Source organism: Vulpes vulpes, chromosome 1, assembly GCF_048418805.1.
Source record: "Vulpes vulpes isolate BD-2025 chromosome 1, VulVul3, whole genome shotgun sequence".
Lineage (NCBI taxonomy): Eukaryota > Metazoa > Chordata > Mammalia > Carnivora > Canidae > Vulpes > Vulpes vulpes.
Genome location: NC_132780.1, coordinates 59,716,683 through 59,740,834, shown reverse-complemented (window position 1 = coordinate 59,740,834; position 24,152 = coordinate 59,716,683). Strand labels below are relative to the sequence as shown.

The 24,152-nt window shown below is 38.7% G+C and overlaps 1 protein-coding gene across 13 annotated transcripts in view; it reads left to right on the top strand.

Annotated features, from left to right (window-relative positions):
• The window catches only part of PKIB (cAMP-dependent protein kinase inhibitor beta), a 202,848-nt gene that overhangs the window by 153,580 nt on the left and 25,116 nt on the right, over window positions 1-24,152 (top strand). For 12 of the 13 annotated variants that reach the window (XM_072765122.1, XM_026013354.2, XM_072765110.1 and 9 more), the window contains one exon: window positions 7,058-7,125. The exons of the other annotated variant lie outside the window; for it this stretch is intronic. The gene's annotated coding sequence lies outside the window, so the exon portion shown is untranslated. The remainder of the gene's footprint in view (window positions 1-7,057; window positions 7,126-24,152) is intronic. 13 annotated transcript variants of the gene reach the window in all.

Here is a 24,152-nt window from a genome sequence, read left to right as displayed (position 1 = left end):
GCCCCTGATACACGCACACATCCTTCTCTTATATCAACTCAAAATTAGAAAAAAAAAGTTTTTTGCCTTCAAGCTAATTTGATGGTGTATAGTAACTTTTGTTCAGATATTTTGCAACCATTTATAAGGAAGAGGTCATTTTAGGGCAAGCCTTTCTACCTTGGTTTCCTTGGAATATATAGTAATGTCTGGTCATTACATCAAAAAAGGGAGGAAGGTGGAATCCTACAATTCGAGGCAGTATTAATAACTTAAAAAAATATTATGAAGCTCACGTGTAATGCTAGAAACAATAAGGGCAAAAACTAACCCCCATGCAGTTTTAAAGACCATGGATAATGCGGTCACCATGTGAAGAGGAAAAGATGACTAACAGACTTCTCTTCAAAGGAAAGGAGGGGAATATCAATTCCTCATACAAAGGGTATCGGTATGATTGGTTTCAGTGAAAATATAATGGTTAAGAATCCTGGAATTTTGATGTCCTTGGGTAGCTACAATGTACATTGTAAGCTAGGGAGAAAATAATGTTAAGGAAAAGCTACTATCGTTACTGCCATCAGTCCGAAGTAGACGGTGGTGGACAGTGGAATGAAGAACAGAAATCTCTGGGCTGATGGCTCCCTAAAAAAATATCCTCCTGGGTGGCTGGCAGAGGTGAGGTGGGGAGGAAGAACTATATAAGAGCATGACACACCACGTTGTCTGAATATTCCGGAATGCTGGTGATCTTCCAGTAATTGGAATGCATATAGCAAGTGCCTCAGATTCCCAAACTCTTATAGGGCACAGTGGACTTGCATGTTGCCAACTTTGTATTAACTTCAAAGCACAGATCTAGATCCACTGTGACTTAAATTGAGATCCAAAATGAAATTTAGATCCACTGTATCTTTGAGCATAACTTCATAAAAGTTGGGAGGAGGCATTCGTTTTATTTTGTAATTTCCACTTATGGACATCAGCCTCCTAGAAAGGAGAAAAACACTTCTGCTTCCACTTCCCTTTACTCCTCTCATCTCGTTCCTTCCTCTACTATGAGAATAAGGAAAAGAGAAAATGATAGAAGTACCTATTGCTTGTTTTTTCTGTCTTGGGATTCTGGACATTTAAGTGGAAACTGCAGCATGATTAAGACCTGGCTTGTTCAGAACCCTGATTAATGCTTTCTTATTTCAAGGACTGTTTGCTTTAATTTCTCATGAGAACTTTAAACAGATTTAAGAAGTTTAGGCTACATCAAATCCCTTTTAAATTTGTTTGTCTTCTTGGATTAAGGTTAATTATTCCATGATTTCAAATTATTTCCCTTTGTTATTAAGATAAGAAACTTTTTTTTTCCCCTTTGCTGATTACTGCTTCTTCCTCCTGCCTTCTGGGAGAACACCTGTTACTCAGTTTTTGACACACTGGTCTCTCTGGGTCTGAGATTTTATCCATTCTCACTTTTTCAATTATGTTCTATACAAAATTGTTGAAATTTCCGTTTTCAGTTTTCTCCTCTTGCCTGAGTCCCAGGCCCATAGTGGCAGTGACTCACGGCGCACATCCCCTGGACTCTGTGGGGACCATGTAAACGTCACCAGCTCTCCTCCTCATCTGTTATTTTGTTAGTGGTTCCACTCTCCTAGTGAAACCTTGGAGTTGCTTTAGCTTACTGCTTTCCTTCGTTCACTACAGCTATCCCCACGTTCCATGGATTTTTCCATTTTGAAATGTTTTTTAGATTAATTTCTATTTCTATCAGTTTGCCACATCACAAGGGGCAAAAATAACTGGATCAAACACCATGTAAGTTTAGTCCTGTGTCGTGTACAGCTCAGGGAAATGGCACAGGGGTGGAATCATGGCATGGCCATGTTAGGAATGCAGGCTCCTTCCATCCCATTGTTTTGTCACCCCCAAAGTCTTGATTGTCCTTGTCTGCTTGTCAGCTCAGCACCACAGGCACAGACCAGTGTTCAAGTCGGGGGCGAGAGGAGACAGAGGCCACATTCCCCTCTCTTTTAGGGTACAACCAGGAAATGAAATACGTCACTTCTGCCCATAGCCCATGTTTAAATGACAAAATCCATTTGCATGGCCTTATTCAGTGCATGGTTCTGTGGTCCTTAGCATGTGCCCAGCCAGCCTTCCTATTTCTACAGAAGACAAGGGGAACTTTGGGAGCCAACCAGCAGCATCTGTCACACCTTCCTTTTTCCAACTTAACCGTCTTTACCCTTTGGTAGACCTTTATCGCCCATTGCCAAGATTATTTCTAGAGACTTTTAGCTAGATTTACAATTGGCTCACTATCAAGCCACCCATACTTTCCTTTAAAGATACACTTTTTTTTTTTTCTTATTTAACCTCTACTCAACAGCCCACAGCACAATGTCTCTGTTTCAGAGCTCTTCAAAATCTGGTTCCATTCTACCTATTTCTCCTCTTTTTATCCAAAGTTCATGGATTCATTCATTTATCCAGTAAATATGTGCTGAGTGCCTACTGTGTCAGACACGGAGTCATTTATTTTCCTAAACTAGTGCATGTGGGTTCTGTGGATGGAAAACATCTTCATGAAGGTACAGACTTTCTAATGTCACAGTGATTCATTTCTTTGAGGCTTGTTTTCACCACTGTCATGCTTGAGAGGTTAACTACATTTTAAGAACAGCCTTTTAAAACTAGGTCTTGCCGTTGAAGTGGCTAATGTGCTTTTAGGAATCAGCTGATGTTCACTTGGCACATTTCAACTTTCAGGTTTTTATGCATTTTAGAACAATGATTTGCTTTTAAAAACTAAACAAAAATGGGAACATGCTTATTGAAGCAGCTGTAACTAGATTTAGTAAGTAGCTCATTGAAATCATAAAATTGCTCAAATGCAAGCATGAACTAAGTAGTACCTCCTGTGTTACACTTGTCCAGTTGGGTATTTGTTCCCAAACACCATCACTTCATTTTCAGGCCTGCAGACGGAGGTGTGAAGGTGTGCACCTTGTTTGGGCTTTGTCCTCCAGACTACATTTTCTTCTTTTTCTATAATCCTAGTAACATAGACACAGATGTTTACTTAATACAACTAATCTGACATGATTTTTATATTTGCTTTTTACTCTTTCAGAGAAGTTGCTGGACCAGGTCCAGGTCTAGAGTGAGATATATGAGGCTGAGTTGTACAAATACAGGGTCAAATCTTTCTTTAAATTTTTGATGTTTTTTTTTCCCTTTCATCGTAGAGTTTTTAAACTAATATTGATTTTTTAAAAAATTACATTAAAATATTTACCTTGATTTCTGAGGATTTGGGGACCTCCTGAAATCTCATGATTGAGGTGTACTGGATCCTTCTTCTTTAGTAAGTTATTTGTATATCGGTACGGCTGGCTGCCTTGAGTCCTTAAAACTTTCAAGTTAGGAAGTATACATTTCGAAGAGAAAATAAATATTCATTATTTTATCAAACACCAGAAGTGAAAATTATCTTAAATGCCATTAAATCCATAGTTTAAGTATTTATACATACAACTGAGATCAGATCAGGATACACAGGGAAGCCACTCCATGAAAACAAGGCAGGGACATTGAGAGGGATGATGCACAAGTGCCCAGTTTGAGTAGTTTTAGCTACTTTATTACATTCTGTCTTGAAATGTCTGCTCCCATTCCATCTCCAGCCTGGTAACCTCATCTCTAAAATGTCAGTGCGGTCATGTCATTTTCAGACATGACCTTCCTCTTTGGAGGAGGAAGAAAAGAGGAAGAGGTGAGAGGGGGTAGAGTCTGGGAGCTGCTGTAACCAGAGCGGTTCTGCTTGTATCCATCTTACCTATTGGCCATCTGGTAAAGAGTCCATTTGGAAAAAAATATATTAAAAAAATAGTTTGAAAATCACTGGACGAGATGATTCACAATTCTGAGTGTACATGTGGCTCTAATATGATGGATTCCTGTTGGCCTACCTTCTCCTCAATCTGCTCCTCTTGTCAGGCATGCAAGCAAACACGCTTTGGTGAGATTACTGCTTTCCGCCTTGGGTATCTCCTAGCCTTCATATGATCCTATGTTCTCTCTAGATTTATTTCTTTTAAGATTTTATTTATTTATTCATGAGAGACACACAGGGAGACACAGAGACACAGGCAGAGGGAGAAGCAGGCTCCATGCAGGAGGCCTGATGAGGGACTCGATCCTGGGGTCATGACCTGAGCCGAAGGCAGATGCTCAACCACTGAGCCCCCCAGGTGCTCCTGTTTTCTCTAGATGTAAAAGTCCCAAGAGAGACAGTAGAGAGAATTAGACCATGTGCGGTAGCAACGTCTTACAGATTCTGAATCTTGTGTTGAAGTTTAGGAAGAACATAATAGAATACCCAGTTATATGGTTTTTTTTGTCATTTTAAATTTCTGTTAATGCATTTCACATATATAATAGTTATAATACATAACATATTAGTGTATTAGTATAGTGATACTTATAATTTATAAAAATAAGTATTTGTAAATAGGAGATGTGTGCTCAAAATGATCTTTCTGTTGTGGTTGGGGCATGCCGCTGTTCTTGAAACCTTTTCAGAAATTACTGCTCTTTTGTTAGTAAAATTGTTGATAGTTGATGACTTATGTTAAGTAGAGGCTCTTCCAGTCTCTTAATCTTCAGCATATCCCTCATAAATCTAAATTTTGATGGATGTGAGTTATCAAAAACATGTATGGAATATTATTTTCAAAATCCCATAGGTATACTGGATTAACATAAGCTGCAAAGAGTTAGAGAGGGAAAAATAACTCTATCAACATACTATTTCTTTTTTTTTTCTTGGTTCTAGTATAATGGGCAGAAATGGTGGAAATTCATAAAATGAAAACATTAGTATAGTAAAGGTATACAATAGGGATTTTTTAAGACATGCATTTTAAAGACACATATGACAATGTTTAGTTTTATCAAACTGACTTTAAACTGGGTTCCTATTTGCAGTTTCTACTATATCTTTGCCAAGAGCTATATGCAGATGTTTGAAAAAATTAGGACTACAAAAGTATGTTTTCTTAAACTTGTTTTTTAGGGTGAATATTTACATTGCATACATTTTGAAGCTTATAAATTTTTATTTTATTACTATTTCCCCCATGATCGTGTTTTCATTTATTTTTCTCTTCCTCTTCTCAGTTCCTTATATTTGGTGTGAACAAATTGGACTCAATTGAAGGGAAACAGTCCCAGATTCAGAGTGAGAGGAACAGTGAAAACCATATGGGAAGCTGGGTACAGGAACAAGGTTAAATAAAAGATGTCCATTTTTGGATTTTAAAATTCTTTCACAGTGATAAAGTATGTACTCAGGAAACCCTGAGTCTGAAAAATACCTCATACACCTTGGCATTCAACAGATATTTATTTTATTCCTCCTACCATGTACAAAATGTTGTGCAAGAGGAATGAGTCACAATCAATGTCCTCAAAAGGCTTTAAAAAACTGTGTGAGGTGGAGATGGGAAGACATCAGAAATTTGTAAGTTCAATAATGGAGATACACGCGAGTATTTCAGAGCAGAGAGGAAGGTACCCACTAGCCTGAGGAGTTCAGAGAAGGCTTTCAGGAAAGGGGTGTGCCCAAGTTAACCGTGAATGGATGAATGTATGCTAGCCAGGGATGGGGAGGAGATTGAGGGCAAAGAACCTTAATCACAGGGACAGTATAAATAAGGCATAGGGGTGCCACTGGCTGGATATGACTTCAGAGCCTTAGGATTAATGCAGGTTGGGCATGGGTGAAAAGGAAGGAGAGGTAGACTGAGGCCAACTCTTGGAGGGCACTATACATGCTGTTAAAGGGCTTGGACTTGATCCTATAGGTGAGGGGATGGCTGTGAAGGGTTAATTATAGAATGACCATGGACACATTTACTTTGAAATAATTCCATCTGACATCTGAGTAAAGAATGGGGTTATAGGAAGCAAGAATGTGTACAAGAAGAGTTATTTAGGATGTTGTTGCAATAGGCCCAAGAGAGTAAATGGCAGGCCGGCTGAGGGTAGGGGGAATGTGGTGGAGGGAATTTGCAAAGCACCCTCTTGCTTTCCAAGCCAATGTGAATACTGATGGTTCAGAGATATGGGGCCCATTCGGTGAACAGGAATTATATGCACATGGTTTACCTTTGTTTCTAGGAGCAAGATGGTTGGATTCTATCCAGATGGTCCCCATTTGAGTAGTGGGAATATTGGCACAATGCCTCAGGCACTTAAAGATAAAAAAATTCTACAGTCATATTCCAAAAGCATAAGAAGTTTTTACAATTTCCCAGAGTTGTAGTCATGCCAAGTATTTCCTTACAGTAATTTTTCTATGGTTCCAAGTATTGCCGTGATGGACAGTCGCGTATAGACGATGGCTTTCTCAACCTGACATTAATCCCTAATAGCACTGATGTAGTAATTCTCCACTGCATTTGGTAGCTGGCAATCCTTGGCACTAACACCTGTTATTTGAAGTGAAGCCCTTTTGACTTTTAACAGAAATTTTATTTTTATTTTATTTTTTTATTTTTTAAAAAAGATTTATTTAGGGGTGTCTAAGTGGCTTAGTCAGTTAAGTGTCAGCCTTCAGCTTGGATCATGATCTCAGGGTTCTGGGATCAAGCCCCACATTGGTGCTTTCTGTTCAGTGGGATATCTGCTTCTCCCTCTCCCTCTGTTCCTCCCCACCGTTCATGCTCATGTTCTCTCTCCTTCTCTCTCTCTCTCAAGTAAGCAAATAAATACTCTTTTTTAAAAAATAACTTAAGGATTTATTTATTTATTTATTTATTTATTTATTTATTTATTCCAGAGAAAGGGGGGATGGGCAGAGAGGGAACCTTGAGCAGACTCCCTGCTGAGTAGACTCCCCATTGAGCACCTTAACAGAAAATTTTATTGTAGAATAGGAGGTCCTGCTTTTCTCAAGAAAGCCAAGTCATGGTGTTTACCAGTTGTAACTCTATAAAAACAAAATGATTAAAATTTGTTAATCTAACTGAATTTATTCCTTTTCCTTTCTTAATAGCTTTTTCTTATTAATTTACAGGAAAGAAAGTTTATCAGAGTTTCTTCCTAAACCTCTTTGAAATAACAGCATATTTTAATCAGAGACTTGTAAGTATCCTTTTCTTCTTTATTTAGAAAATTAGATATTAATTTTTGGAAGAACCGGCTCCTTCAGGAGAACACTTGACAGGATATAGCTATACAATCTGAGTTGGCATGCAAAATTTGAATGAGAGTGAAGCACACAGAAAATCACCTCTCAAAAAGCAAAAGAAACTGACACCTCAGTCAGAAAACCTTCATCAAATCTATCTACAGCCAGTGAATGTTTGACTTATTTTTTTGGCAGTTTCTCTTTGTTGACGTCATTTTCATTACTTTTTCCTCTTTTTGGAAATATCTGTATGTCCGCATATTTCAGAAAGCCTGTAACATCAATAGGAAGGAAGAGGAAAAGGGTAGGGTGTGAACACAGGAAGGGGAAGAATTTGTATTCTGTTTAAAGCTACACGGCTTTGGGCGACTTTGTATTTTCTATTTACACTTTCAGTGAATTTTTTTTTTTTAACAAAATCAAAGCTAGGTCTCATAATAGCTAAGGTTCAGTCAGTTTTATCATATTTTTGAAATGCCCGTTACAGTGCTAAATCCCCAAATGGGGAATCAGGGAGACCCTTCCTGCTTCAGTTTAGCAAGAGGACAAGACAAACACATCTTTTCACAAGCAAGTATTTTATTAAATAAATTGAGAAGACTCAATGAGGAAAAAGACAAAAAAAAAAAAAAAAAAGCTTTGTCCTAAAAATGTCTGTAGCAACAGCATTTAGTACTTTATTCCCTGAAAGTTATTTGAAATCTAATGTAGTCCTGTTCTAGCAGTAAGGCAGATAGTTGTCATACAGAGTCTAGGGCCCACACAGATTAATGAATCATTCAGGTAACCAAGGTCTGGAGCCGGGTGGGTTCTTCATTAGGTGGGTAAAACCGTAGCATACTTCTAGGCTTCTCGACGCTAAATATTTGTGTTTGAAGGTTGTTGACTAGAAATGGTGACTACCCTGGATCATTTTATGGCTCTAGGACATCCCTGAAACACTGTTGCTTAGTAGTTAATAGTCATTTTATCTTGGGTAATCTATGATTAGTATAATGACATTAACATTGGTGTAGTGGCTAATAAAACCAACCAACAGGAACTGAGACATATTTCTAGCTTGCTTCATCAGATAAGATCTCAACAAATTGTTTAATTAAAAGGTGTACTAAAATCTTAATTATACATTCTGTCACAATATAGGTGGTTTCCTAGCTACATGACATTAATTTTTAGTTCCAATGTATCCATATTGTGAATCTTGCGTTTGTGAGCCAGTTACCTGAATTCTCTAATGGTTTAATTTATCAGTAAAATGAAATTAAAAATGCTTATATTGTAGGCTTGTATGGGGATTAAATGAAATGATGAAACAATATGATATGAATAATAATACTGAAATAAACCTATACTGCAATCATAATTTCCTATCTCTTCTATATTGTTTCATAGACTTTGAGGTTTTGCCCACAGAATGATTTCATTTGTCCTTGTATATAAACTATTTATAAAGTCACTGAAAGAATGGTGAGAAAGGAGATTTTTGGCCACATTCCCAGATATTTTTAACAAGCATTTCAGATAATTCACATGAACATGATCCACAGGCTACCCTTTGAGAAACACAAATTTTTCTTTTAAAAAATGAGCCTTGAAGTAGTTGATTTATCAAATCACATGGGAGCTTTCTAAAAACAAAACAAAACAAAACATATTTGTAGGGCTCCATCTTGGAGATTCCAGTTTGGCAGGTCTGGAACAAGGCTTTGGATGTTGTGTTTCAAACAATTTTCCATGCTGATTTTGGTATTTGCAGACCACTGCTTTACAGCCTCACCATATCTTAACTTTTTATTGATAAAGCTTATAGCGTGCTTACTGTATGGAGATGACAGGATATCATTATGGGACGGTGCTTCAGCTAGTCCAGTTCAAGTTCCAGGAGTGAAGAGATGAAGTAGGATGTCTGTATTTGTGTACATTAACCAGATTAACAGTCTTCTCTACTTTGGTTGTGTAGCTGCTTTAAGTAAATCAAGGCAAATCCACAAATTGTGGAGCCCCCGATGAGAAAGGACTATTGGAGACCACCTAGTTTAAACCCTTTGTTTCACAGAGGAGGAAGACGAGGCTCAGAGGTCTGCTGAAGGCCACAGGGCAAGATCAGAACTAACACTTGGATTTCTATGCTCACCTCAGTTCCATTTCCACTGCAGTTGGTTGACTGTGATGCTGCCATTTCAATAATGTGCAGCCTGTGAAATCAGCTACCCCAGAGCTGGCTGTAGGCTTCCCAGCAGGCATAGAAAATCTGTATGAGCCAGCCTTCCTACCTAACTGTTCAGCTGTCTGAAAGTGACAGCTTTTTCCTTTCCATCTCCAATTCTCTATCCTGAATAACAAAGAGGCAAGAAGGCCAAGGAGGGCCTGAAGGACTCCCCAGGAGAGGCGGCCTGTTCTGGCAGTGACACAATCTTCTCAGTTGCCTTTCTGATTCTTTATCTTAGCCAGAGCCATCTGCTTTTTCTCCAACTCTCTATCTCTAGATGGCAGAGACATCATTGCTTTAGTCTGTCATTTTACTCTTGCATCATTTTCTAGTACTACTGTGTCTCAAGAACTGTCTCGGGCACCAGAGATGTAAAATGAAGCTAGCTTGGTCCTAGTTTCAGAAGAGTTAACATTATCATGGGGAGAGAGATCAGTATAAAAAATCTGCAGGAGTGCTTCAGAGTGTTACAGCAGCCACGGCTACTACTCCCAAGAATCTTGGGAGAGGAAGTGACAGTGGTCTGTTTTTGAGTGAAAAAAATCATTACCCACAGGATAAATATGCAACATTTTGCAGCCACATGAAGAGAATGTTTCCAGGGCTTAAGGAAGAGAGCTAATGAAATCAGAGATTAACAAGGTGGGTGTTGGCATGATGGTGGGAAAGGGACTTGCAGCCTGTAGCAGACCTAGGTCTTCTGCTCATACTACCAACTCCAACCTATGTTACTTGCACCAGTCCAGTGAGACTCTTCAGGCCCCACTTGAGTGCTCAACTCAATTCATTCAAATAATGAAGTTCAAGTTGTAGGCTGTCGAATAGTCTTGGTAGACAGTCAAGTGGAGGAAAAGTCCCAGACAAAGTGCTATTTAAGCCAAAGCCTCAGTTTTTCAGTAGGTATTAATCGAGTGGAGAGAAGCTTTGGAAGAAGAATGCTCCAGCTAGAAGGAGCTCATCCATCAGTGAAGGGAGTATTTCTGGGAGCTACAAGTCCTGAGTAGGGAGCAGTTTCTTTCAGCCACTGGACCACAAAGGAGGAGAACCAAGAGGCAAGGCTGGGATGTAAGCAGAATGTAGATAGTGCAGGGTGTTGTTAGTCATGCTAAGGAAATAGATGACTTTTTCTTGGCTTAAGGAGAATGGTTGAAGAGCTGAGACAATAAGATTTGCATGGCTAACATAAAGAATGGAAGAGGAAAACAAAACTGATCATCAGTGAAGGGGATAATCCAATTTGGAGATGCTGGTGACCTTAACTAGGTTATTGAAAGAGATTGAGCCCAGAGCAGTTGGTCCATCAATTAAAGAGCTATTTAGAGAATAGAGTTTATATGCCTTGATGGTCATGGAGGTGAGGGAAAAGGATGCCTGCTGGGCCTCTGACTTGTGCAACTGGGTGGATATTAGTGCTGTTCATGGAAAAAGAAACTCAGGAGGAGGAACAGATTTCAAAAGGAATTCGAGAATCTCTAACATGAGGGGATGAAACTAGCCGATCAATCCTGGGGCTCTTCATACTCACTGGCCTTCCACATGCTGAGAATATCACACACGTTGTCACACTTAGTCTTCTCAGCTGTTGGAGATAGGATTATGTGCTCAAAAGATGTGAAAGCTGAAGCTCAGAGAGCTTAATGCCTTGTCCCTTAGATAATAAGTAGTGGAGCTAAAAGTTCAGATCAGAGCTAAACCAGGTTCATTTCATTCTAAAGCATGTGCACCTTCTATTTTATCACTCCCCTTTCCCTTTGAATCTGATACGTGTATTCCGTGAAAATAGGTCACTTGTAGAACACAAATAACTTTAGACTTCATGGATTGTTAGATTGAAGGCATAAACTCTACCTTCTAACTGATCATTATCTCTCACCTGGAATACTGCAGTTGTCTCCAAACTCTTCTGAATCCACTCTTCTTTCCCAGTCTGCTCCATCTGCTGCCACCAAAGTGATCTTTTAAAGGTCAGTTTTAATCATCGTGCTGTTGCTTCAAAAATGTCAATGACTATCTATTGCTGTTAGGATGGAACAAACCCTTAACATGCCTCGATGATGTAGCCCCTGTTAACTGACCCACTTCGTCTTGTGCCACTTTCCACCTTCTTCTCTGTGCTTAGGCCACACTGGCCTTCCCTCGTTTCCTGTGCTGTGTTCTTCTACTCTGCATGAAATACTCTTCTTCTGCCTCTATATCAACCAGCTAGCTTCTTTTCTTCATATCTCAGCTTATGTTGTCAATGAATCAGGTTCTGATAGACTCACAAAACAAACCACAGTTTGTTTTTTCATCTAAGACCACAGTTTGTATTTATACGTGGATTTGTGTTCATTAGTTTTTTCTCACCCATTAGATTCCATGAAAGTAGTTATATAACTGTTTTGCCAGGCATATAATTGGCACTCAATAGATAGTTTCCAAGTCAATTAATAAATTTATAAAAGAATGAATGCAATCCTGGATTAACTAAGTTATATTTGATTATTTCTTTGGTATATTATTATTTAGAATTGAAAAAAATATTTTCTTTATTCCCATAAAATAAACTTAGTTTCAGTTATGTACAACATTGTTATTTAATATCTTGATGATATAGTATTTCTCCTGGTACTATATTATAGTTGTTTTTCCCTTTCTGAAGTCGATTTTCTTTCACATGATAAATGAAGCTAATTCTAACAGCATAGTGGTAATTACTGAATTGACATTTTTTGGATTAAACCAATTAAACCAAAGCAATTAAAACTTGGAAATGGCAACTATAAAAGAAAGATATATCATCATTCAGTGTACCAATGAAGAATGGAAATGTGTTATAATTAGTCTGTAAATGTCACATCTTTATTGTACTTGCTAATTAAATGAGACTTTTCCATCTCAGCCTTGCTGAAGATAATTTGGAATTTTCATGAGTGATATTTTGTTTTCTTCACTCAGAATGATTCTCTGTCATGTGACTATCATAGTCTAACAAATGAGGCTTGGATAAGGCCTAGTGAAGAATGCCACTAATGTGCCAGCCCTTAGCCCTCAAGTAGTGGTGGGCTTTCAGTGCTCAAAATAGGCTATCAGGACTCTGGACTGAACACATGATTGAGATGGATTGGGATAGAATATAGCATAAGAGATCTTTGCAACTTTGCAATCTATTCTATGGATATATTGCTGAGACCTCTTAGAATTGTCTGTGAACATTGACTATGGTTACCTAGCCTTTCAATCTTAAAGGGCCAACTATAGGGATTAGATTACATGAGCACTCAACAAAGTTCTTTATCTTAAATAGCCTGTAATTCTACATCGAAGAAGGAGCAAATTGAAGATGGGTGGAAGAAGGCTTACATATTAGAGATGAAAGTTCCAGGAGGCAGTTTTTTTTGGCCACCAGGGTGACTATTTATGATCTAGTCCAGCCTTTATCAACCTGGGGATCCCAATCTCCTAGGATTCTACAGAATTATTAGAGGAGTCCACAAGCCATGTATGTATCTGTGTCTAAATAAACACTGTCATATGCCATATATGTATATTAACATTTTCCAAATGTATATAGATTGTTATAAAAATGAGAATTAGCTGCTTTGAAATATTTATTTCATAGTACCTTTTCACCGGTGTATATTTTCTCAGTCAGGTATCTAAAAGATGTAGGTTCTTCAACCTTGAGGCATCATCTTGCATCAAACCTCAGTGAACTAGTTGTATTTCCCATTCTATGGGCTGTACAAACTTTTTCCCCCCCACACCTAGTATTTCTGAGGTTCTTCAGATTCCAGGACTCCATCCTGAGTGTTACCTGTTACTTTTCTCATCTGATGCTCTGGTTTCTCTGCTCCCCACTTTCTCTGTTTTCTACGACTTTTTGATGCTACTGCAACTCTCTCTGGTTGAAATCAGACTCGGATTGTCCTCAGCGTCCTCTCTTTGTTGCCCAAAGCAGAGATATCATTAAGATGGTTGCAGTACATAGTAAACTTTACCTGAGACTGGAGGATAATATGAGGGAATTATAGTGCAGAAATAGGAAACATAGCATTAGATATTCAACATCATTACTACTAGAGTCCATTAATTATGTCCATTAATGGGGGTCCCTACTGGTTGGCTCTGTCCTTATTGTCCAGCCTTGTTTCAAGTGTCTACCCTTCTTCCACAGGCAGAGCTGCTTCAATATTGTCCTGCCTCCCTGGACTCTAGGCTAGAATCCTTCTCCCTGAACATATAGAAATTAGTACATGTTATGATTTTATATCCTGGACGTTATTATGCAATTCAGACCCTAAAGAATACATTAAAATTACAATAGTAAGTAACTGTTATTGTCTAAATATCATTCCAAGGTAGGATTATCATTTAATGAGCCTCCTCTACCCCCAACAATCTACTTCCAAGCAAGAGGGCTTTCCAGTCAGAGGGCTGAATGATCCTTTTCACAAAGCCTTAGAAGAATATGGATTGATGTCTAAGCACGGCACAAGGTCAAGATAGGACATGTCTTTCCCTAATAGACTTACAATAAGAAACCTTCTCCTAAGTAACATAAAGGTCTGGCCTTCATAGAATGGGGTAGCAAAAGGTCTAACTTCCTCTCCCACACACACCCAAAGGCTTGCCTTTTCCTATTGCAAATTAACATCCACCATGTCCACAGGTGATCTAATGTTTAAAAATGGTTTTATCCTTGAAAAAATTAGAAATCATCATTATTGTAGTAGGATAAATGCTGGTCCAGGTGTCCAGTGACATGCTGTCTAGACTCAACTCTGAAATTAATAAAATCTCGCCATACCAGCAATCTGGTCTTCTTTTCCTCGTGTTTGGAATCAGGATTGTTTTGTTAGTATAATTTTTGTTTGTTAATTTGCTGATAACCAAAGCTCCTTCTAGGTCCAAAACTCTCAGATATCTCCAAGTTCACTTATGGAATGTCAATTGTTTTGTTTTTCTCTTGACTGTCTTCAGTAGCATTGATTAGTTTGGCTTTGCATCAATTCTATGAATTGTAAAATAAGAAAAAAAATTGGATTAGGTGTGCTGTGATCAAAATCAGATAGACATTTGAGTGTCTTGTACAAAATGTTACATCTCAATTTTTAAAATTAGCCTATTGAAATATTTCCATATATCCTTAAAAGCAGAAAACATACTTATTAATTTTCACCCAGCCACTGAACTTCACAGGTCATTAAAAATGTGTTAATGAAAAATTAGTCACTTGCCCCCCGGTTATAGATGGTGATAGAATTACGAATTGAATCATATGTTTCCATTACTCTCCTTAATTTAAGAAATGAGAGTTAGCATTAAAATAAAGAGAGAGACTTTGTCAGAATGCAGATATTTTAAAAATACGCTATTAAAAAGACTGAACATTCTATTTACAGTTATAATTACTGCTATGTATATGAGAAATAGAGATGAGAATATCTCAGTGTATGTTCCCTAGATAAATCTTGAGGCAAGTTACAGAAAGTATTAAAAGAGAAAGAAGATTCTTAGACTCCAAAGAGTTTACTGCATGCATTAACTAGAGGTGAAATGGCCGCTCAACTTGGCCTCAGTTGAATAGATGCCTGTGAAAAAAAAAATACACGATGAAAATATTATGTTATGACTGGGCTAGCTTAAATTAAAAATACATCAAAGAAACATGATATTTCAGACTACAGATTTAGAATTTACTGGGAAACAAGTTTTGAATTTTAATTTTGGCAATTAATATTTTAAAATATGAAGACTATTTAAGTTAACAGAAGATAAGCAACTCTGCTTTCCCTCCATGATTCATGGATGATTTGCTGGGGAAGGTCATACACACGTAGATAAGAAAAAGAAAAAAAAAAAACCCATGAACATTTGTATTGTTTTCATTATTTCCTAATAGGGGTTTCTGAAAATGCCAGGATGTTCCTCTCTCCATACAATGGAATGTATGATTTTTATCACTGTCCTGCCATTCCCAACATGCAAGGCTTCATAGTGTTTAGAAACCTTAGTACTCCAAGGTGGGGTATGTAGCTTAGAACTAAAGAGTCATCTTTTCTGAGACTAAAAGACCCAGGAACAGTCTCCTGGTGACACAAGAGTGACTTGCACAAGTCTACATTCTTCATTCAAATAAAACAAGAGCTATCATGTACATACTGGTTAGTTTTTCTTTAAACTCACACTTTTTAGTGCAAGTAAGATATATTTTTAGTAAAATTTACCCATCTAGCTCAAAAAATTTTAGGTTTTGAGGTTATTACAACAAATGCATCTAGTCCATAGGTCTTAAAAGTGAAACAACTTGCCTTATAAATGCTTATAATTAGAATATACTTTAATGACTACTTTTCTTGTTAGTTTCTGGCTGTTTTTTATGAGTGGAAAGTTTAGGTGGGTTAAAACAGATTTGTGGGAAGGTAAAAGGAGTGAAAGAGGTGACAGCTAAAAGTTACTTCATTACCAGAGAGAAAACTAAAAGTCTAGGTTCTCCTGCCTACACTGCAAATGGAAAACAAAGGGACTTAGTCATTGAGGAAACATAACAAGACAGGGTCAAGGGAAACTGAGGCTCAAAGAGATTGAGGAATCTGCCCAATGCTATATAATTGGTGGTGCTAAACACACAGATGTGACTGCTACCTCCCTGCCCCAACCTTAAACATAGGCAGAAGATAAAATACTGACAATTCAGGAAAGTCTTACACACACACACATACACACACACACACACACACACACACACACACACACCCCCTCTTTCTCAAATAACACTTCTGTTAGCTAATTTGCACAAGTGCCACCATTAACGATGGGCTTCTTTGGTCTAAGACCTTGTCTGAATTTTTTCTTTAGGGAACCTCACATACAGCATAATTCTGTCAACTAATTAAGCAAATATTTGCCAAGAGCTGATCTGAATAGGATGAAGAGGAAGAGGACACTGAAAGGTCTACAGCAGGAGTGGGGTGGGGAAAACAAGAGAAAATTGAGGAGGGAAGACTGTGAAGGGGGCAAAGCTGTTGGTCTGGGAGAGGTTTGCAGTTGACCAGAGGCTATACTGATTATGTAATGAAATTGTGCTCTAAATGTGTTCTGATGTAGGGGAGCCTGGGTGGCTTAGTTGGTTAAGTCTGCCTTTGGCTCAGGTCATGATCTCAGGGTCCGGGGATCAAGCCCCAAGTTGGACTCTCTGCTCAGCAGGAGTCTGCTTCTCCCTCTGTCTCTCCTTCTCTCTCTCTCTCAAAAAAAAACAGTCTTTAAAAATAAATACATATTCTCTGGTATGATCGTGTAATGCTTGTTTCCCTTACGTCACTGCCTTCATATATTCATTCTCAGCATTTGTCCTCTTACAAGCAGCTGTTTTACATTGATCACCTTTCAAAAGATTTTTCGGATATTTTTATTCTGAAGATGCACATCTATAAATTAATGTCTCCAAATATTAGTTGAATTAAGTGAGATCTTCAACCTTGCCTGTTTCTTAGTTCATTATTTTTTATGGTCTCTTTGAAAGACCCAGAAATATCTTTTAAAAAAAAGATTTTATTTATTTATTCATGAGAGATGCAGAGAGAGAGGCAGAGACACAGGCAGAGCGAGAAGTAGGGTCCTAGCAGCAAGCCCTATGCGGGATTCGATCCTAGGACTCTGGGATCATGCCCTGAGCTGAAGGCAGATGCTCAACCACTGAGCCACCCGGGTGTCCCAAGATCCAGAAATATCTTGATCAATGTCATCCAGAATGTTCTGACCCCTCAGGCTGACTTTCCCAGGTAAATAAGCTGTGGAGAGCAGTTGTTTCTGCTATATTCAGTGTATCCATGTTTTCATGCTTCCTTCCTCCTCAGCTTTCCCTGCTAGTGAAGATCTTCAGGACTGTCTATAATTACACTAACTTTCAGATTATTACAAATGAATCAGCTTTTTAGTATTTTCTTCAGTTATTTTAATTATGATGGATTTGAGAGAGTTTTTTATACTAAAATTCTTCAGCATCCTTGATCAAATGTCGAGGGATAACAATGAGATATCTGATGTGAAATGGATCAGTGTGGCAGATTGACTTGAAATGTCTTTCTTGGTTCAGAAATATTGCCAGGCCTAGGGTTTAAATGAGCTAATGTTTAAAATGCCAACAGAGCATTTTCAGGTTTGATGACGTAAGCTTCCTGTTTGCTCAGACAAGATCTACAAATGATGTGGATTGCACAATCAGATCGATGTGTGGAGTTCAATGGGAAGGTATTCATTGAACAACTACTATCCATTGTCCACATGTAGAACCTATTTGTTCTTGTCTCCCAGGAGGTGTGATCTTCTAGGGGTAAAACAGTCACCCACACAGAACTTTTTGTGAAAAAAATATTAAACTTGTTAAGTGGTGGACTTCAGGGTCGAATATTGGAGTGAACGGTGAAAAAGCCTAGGGGGTGGCTGATATAGCCACGGCCCTCGGTATATGTCTTGATTAGAGCAGCTCTGGAAAAAGTTAATTTTGTGATGTATTTCATTTTTAATCTACTACAGGAAAATTTATAATAACCTTGGAAATTGGATGAATAGATCTCTCAGGCTATGCATATGCATTGGTATACTTTGCTAAAACAGTCATTCTTTTCGGTGATACATGCTGTTAGGGAAGCCCAATAATTTATGGACTTATGTTTGTGGGGTTTTTTCAGTGTATTGTTAGAGAACCTGACCTCACGCCTTTACGACAATTCAGTCATTCCCAAATTTGTGCGGCAACGTGAATCTCCTTGAGTGCTTATAATGTACATGGTGTCAAACACACTGAATTGGAGGTTCTAGTCTGTATTGTTAACAGACAACCCAGGTGGGCCTTATGAACAGGCAAATTTTGGAATCTCTAGTTTATCTGGCTTAAGATTAATTTTAGGTAAATTGGCTTTTTACCCACCCTTGCCCCCTCTCTTTCTATCTATTTCTCTCCCTCTCCTCTATCAAGACTTAAAAACAAACAAATAAACCTTAGTAAGAGCTAATTTGCTTTAAATGTACTTTTAGTTTCCAGGCTGGCATAAGTGAGATACATTTTTCCCACAGACCTATTTTTTTGGCCTTCTTTCTGCTATTTAATCAACAGTTAAGGTGAAAAATCTTGTTCTTCTCTGTGAAGTGGCTCATAAGACGGAAGAGGAATTAATTTACACTGCCTGGTGTCAGGATGCATTATGATTATGTTGACAAAGCTATAAAAAGAAAGTATCCAAAGCTTATTAAAAAATTCCAAAGAGGTCCTGTTAGAGCAGATGGATAAAGCCGAGTGCTTGATCATTTAGCAGCTACTGAGCTGAAGGATATTCGAGCCAACGTGTACACAGCTAGGGCAGCTTGGAGAAGGTCACCAAATCATAGTTATAGCTTTCAAGGGGAAAGTTCAGAATTTTACAGCACAATGTTATAATTATTTTTCTTACTCTATAAAAATGACTAAAAAGCCTGGTAAATACATTGCAGTCAATAGTGAATTGCCTCCAAGAGGTCTTTTTTTTTTTTTTTTTTGTAAGATTTTACTTATTTATTCATGAGAGACAGAGAGAGAAAGGGAGAGACACAGGCAGAGGGAGAAGCAGGCTCCATGCAGGGAGCCGGACATGGGACTTGATCCCAGGTCTCCAGGATCACGCCTTGAACTGAAGGCAGCTGCTTAACTGCTGAGCCCCCCAGGCATCCCTCCCCTAGGAAATCTCATAGTGGATTTCCTTTGTTGTATTCTTTGGAGCTTCCTCTCATTTATAATCAGAAAATATCTTTCCACAAAATGCAAACCAGAACTACAACAATAGAGTTCAGGAAAAATAAACAAATAAATAGTCTAGAATTACACCCCCCCCCCCAAAAAAGTCTTATGGTTTCTAAATAAAAGTTTATATTGACTTCTTACTGTTTTCATTGAATTCTGCTAATTGTGATGTAAGAAAAATTGGAAGGTAAAAGTAACAACCTGAAAATAGCAGTAATTAATTTATGGAGAATTATACCACCAGCAATGGAAATTTGCTTTCATCTTACTCTGTGAAGGAATTTTGAGATCTCTGAATGTGTGTGGTCACAAATGATATAATTATACCATATATGTATATCATATAATAGTTACTAGAAGTCTAAAGAGAACAAAATTTTTTATTCAGTGTGCATTTTATTGCAATCATATGATCTTTATTTTTAAGATTCAAAACATGAAAATTTTCATATTAGATGAATTGTTTGAAAAATGTACTGAGTTTGGTTCACCAGTATGGAAAATATGAAGTTCAAAGCAAGAAAGTATTCTTTTTTTAAAAAAATTAATTTATTCATGAGAGACACACAGAGAGAGGCAGAGACATAGGCAGAGGGAGAGAAGCAGGCACCCTGCTGGGAACCTGATGTAGGGCTCGATCCCAGGACCCCAGGATCACGACCTGAGCCGAAGGCAGATGCTCATCGACTGAACCACCCAGGTGTCCCAAGAAAGTATTCTTGATAAAGTGATTCATACGTATGGTAGATGGTGTAGTAGGTGAATTTTAGGTGACATTTGGTCCCTAGCTTTATAATTCTGAACATTTCTATGCTATCTAATCTCTCCTAAACTTCTAAGGGTGTGACTCTAGGAGGGAGGCAGTAAAATGAAATGATTAACCCATGTTTTGGAATCACATGTAACGGCTTAAATCCTAATTTAGAGCAAGCTCCTAATATCTGGAAGATTCAATTTTGTTTGCCTCATTTGAATTATGGGTATAATTCCCACCCTATCTCACCTGACCCTGTATCTCTAACATTTGTGGGAAGGATTAAATAAAGTAAGGCATTAAAAAGCAATACCTAGGTAAGTAAAGACTCAATTAAGAGCAGCTGTTTCAAATGTGTATGGCTGATACTTAAAATAATCACTCCTTTACACTTCCTTTGATGCTTTTTATAGACATTGTTGTGCAATAATACAGGTTCACTTAAGTTTCTGATTTGTTTTTTTCAAAGATTTATTAATTTATTTTAGAGAGACAAACCACGAGTGGGAGGGGCAGGAGAGGGAGAGAGAATTCTAAGCAGACTCCACACTGGATGTGAGATCTTGACTTGGGGCTCCATCTCACGACCCTGAGATCATGACCTGAGCCAAACAAAGAGTGGGTGACTTGACCTACCATAGCACCCAGGCTCCCCTGATTAGTTTTTTTAAATGTCAGCAAAAAGCCATAGTCTTAAAGGTCAAAGTTGTTTCTGAAAATAACCTTGCTTTTGAAAGAAAGGATTTTTAAGCTATCTATAACTGGAGAACTGGGAACAGACTTTAGAATGGGAAAGAGTATATGACAACATAAAAGTTACTTTTTGTTTCTGAGAAGAGAATTGAATCATTCAGTAGCTGGTGAGAGAGGAATTCAAGATGTGATGAGGCCCCCCTAGTATTATCTGAGTCTCTGGGAAGGTGCCCAGGATCCCAGTTCACTGGGTCGAGCTGGAGGGGAATTAAGCAATAGAAATTTGAATGAGGTTAGGAAATCCAAGTATAGATGGAACTAGGATTTAATTCTCAGGAAACATAGCATCTTAAAGAAGCTTCATATTTAGTAGAACCCTAGAAAGGTAGACAGACAATGGTGAGGAGAAGTGCCTCAGCAGATGAGCCACATGGAAGTTCCCAGACCCTTCCAGAGGGGTGCAGGAGAAAGATTGAAATGACCTCAAGAAAGGCACAGGATAATTTAAATAGGCCATGGGCCCTTAATACCCCAGGATTGGAACAAAGAGGATGCAGATGTGTATACTTCTACCTGAGGTTCTGCTTATACATGAGACAATGGCAGTGGATCTCAGTCCACAATGGTGGACAAGTGGTAACTCCGTCACGGGCAGCGTGGTCACAGGACATCTGCACACCTGATGCCTGTCTTCCCTATACCTAAGACTCCCTTTCTTTTTAAAAAAATTTTTTATTTAAATTCAATTTGGCAACATACAGTATAACACCCATATACTCATGTATATGTGCTCATCCCATCAAGTGCCCTCCTCAGTGCCGATCATCCAGTTGCCCCATCCCCCATCCACCTCCCCTTCCACAACCCTTTGTTTCCCAGAGTTAGGAGTCTCTCATGGTTTTTCTCCTTCTCTAATTTTTTCTCCCATTGAGTTTCCCCTCCTTTCCCTTATAGTCCCTTTCACTATTTCTTATATTCCATGTGATGATTGTCCTTCTTTGATTGACTTACTTCACTCAGCATAATACCCTTCAGTTCCATCCACTTTGAAGCAAATGGTAGGTATTCATTCTTTCTGATGGCTTAGTAATATTCCATTGTGTATGTTTATGAGGTTCCCTTTCAAGAGAGAAAGGAAAGTGGGATTGGTGGTAGGTGTCTTAGTCACCTCCTATTCATGATTTCCACCTGAGGATTGTGAGGATGATAAACCCATGACATCTGACACTGAACAGATGTGGTCAGATGCAATCAAGAGCTGTTTATTAGTCACATATAGTCATGGGCAGGAAGACACTTTAGGGCTACACAGGGAATGTACTTGGGAACAGAGTAAACAACCAAGGCTGTGGGAGGCAGGCTTTGTAGTATTAAGAAGGTGGCACTCCTCTGGGTTCCTCTGGGAGGATGTGATTGGCTTGTTTGGATAATTCTTCAGGCAGTCAGGAAACTGAAACCTGCTACTTAGGGATGAGCAGGAATTACGCATGGTCCCTTTGATAGGGAACGCTATTTGGCAAAGGGACCTTATCCATGAGGTCAGTGTGAGGAGAGGAACATGTGATTAGGCCATCTGAGGTCTATTTTTACCACATGTCAGAGCAGAAATCTGTGTGGCATTAGTGTAGGGAGTGGATATCCTCAGGGGTGGGCATGAGTTTTTTACTTTGTGACTTAAATAGTACTTGAGAAGCCCATTCAGTCTCTAAAACCTGCTGCCTAGGACTGACTATGAAGGAGCTGAAAGTTTGACTGATTGCTTTCTTCAAGATCCCAGTATTGTGCATTCTGCTCAGTGAAATGAGTGCCTTGGTCACTATTAGTGTATCTTGAACTCCAAAGGGGGTAAGGAACATCCTAGTGAAGCTTTATATTGTAGTCTTAGTGTATATATGTAGAGAAATGGGTTACCTTGATTTTTATTTTGGGTATTTGTGAAGTGATTCCCAGTGTTCTTTACCCCAACTTGTAGGGGGCAACTTGTAGGCAATGTACAAAAATGTCCAGATGGGCCCAATTGTTATTATCTGAAGTATGCCAATCCTGCTGACCCTTGGGTTCTCATTTTATCAGAGACATTCTAATTAAGGGATAAAAGCAGCAGTTTTCTACTGAGTTCCATCATGTATAATGGTAGAGATATCATCAGTAAAATGTATGCACTCCCATTGCTGGCCATTCATTTAATTCTAACGGGCTCCCCAAGTAGTTGGCTCTGGCGAAGGCATGGGCCTCCACCAGCACTGTGGCATCTGTTGAGAGACTGAAGATAGGACAGGCCACCCCTTCCACAGGTAGATTATATCAGGGGGCCCAGGTTTGACTATATCCAGTAACAAAGAAGGCTCAGAAGCTATGTTGAGCTTTTGGGGGTGCTGCTTTAATAACTGAAGGTGTAATGGCTAGCCAGCTGCAAAGGGTCACAGGCTTAAGGTTTGTGAGAGCTGTATTTCCAGAAAAGTCCATTGTATGGCCAGTAATTGCCACTCTAATGGTATATAATACCAAGCCAAGAAAGGCATCAGAAGCCCATGGGCAACTCATGGCCAGCAGACGTGGCCCAGAAACTCCAGGAGCCATGAAAGATGTTTGCTGAAGCCCCTGTGGTGAAGAAGCTTCTGAGGGCACAAACTGGAGTGGTTGCTGATTTCAAGTTAGACAGTGTTAGAGCCTTTTATTGGTGGGACCCCGCCTTCAAAGTGGGCTAATTTGTAAATAACATTAGTGACATTAAATAAAATTTGTAAATGAAGTATATGTTACCTTCTGAACCCAAGAAAGGACTAAAGATGTTGAAGTTGTCTGACCCATGTGAGTGCTGAGATGGTCAATACCTATTTCTTTTTAAAATTTTTTTTAGATTTTATATACTTACTTACTTACAGAGCATGAGTAGGGGGAGGGGCAGGAAGAGAGGGAGAGAGAGAATCCCAAGCCAACTCTGTGCTGAACTCCAACAGAGCCAGATGCGCAATCTCTTGACCCTGAGATCATGACTTGAGCCAAAATCAGGAGTCAGATGCTTGACCAACTGAGCCACCCAGGCTCCCCAAAACCTTTCTTGATAACCTCAGGGATGGAGCAATTGTCAGTTTATCAAGTATCTTTCAGAGATTTAATGGAGGTGTCAAGGCCTTGCACTATGTGCGGAACAATGATTTATCCCCTTTTTATGAGCTCTTTTGTGACTATTTTGTGTCTTTCATGAGTACATCAAACAGATAATGTCATACCTGTGCTCCTGGAGAAAAGTTAGTGTAGTTAAGATTTTGCCTATAAAGATTGTGTACAATGGCGAGGCTGTTGAAGTATCCCATCGCTATTCCTTGTAAAGGGGAATTGTGTCCTGTCAGTGGTAAAATTGTGTCCTGTCAGTGGTGTCTGAGAGTCTGTTTGAAATAGGCATTGAACAGAACATATTAGCCAAATTTATAGTAGCAAAATATTTACCAGTCACTGATTGGATAGAGTCAGTGATTTCAGGAATTAGGTTATTGGGTGTAGAGGTCTTAATGGGATGGGACCGTGGCATTACAATTGTAGCAATCCCCTGTAGGCCACCATTCAT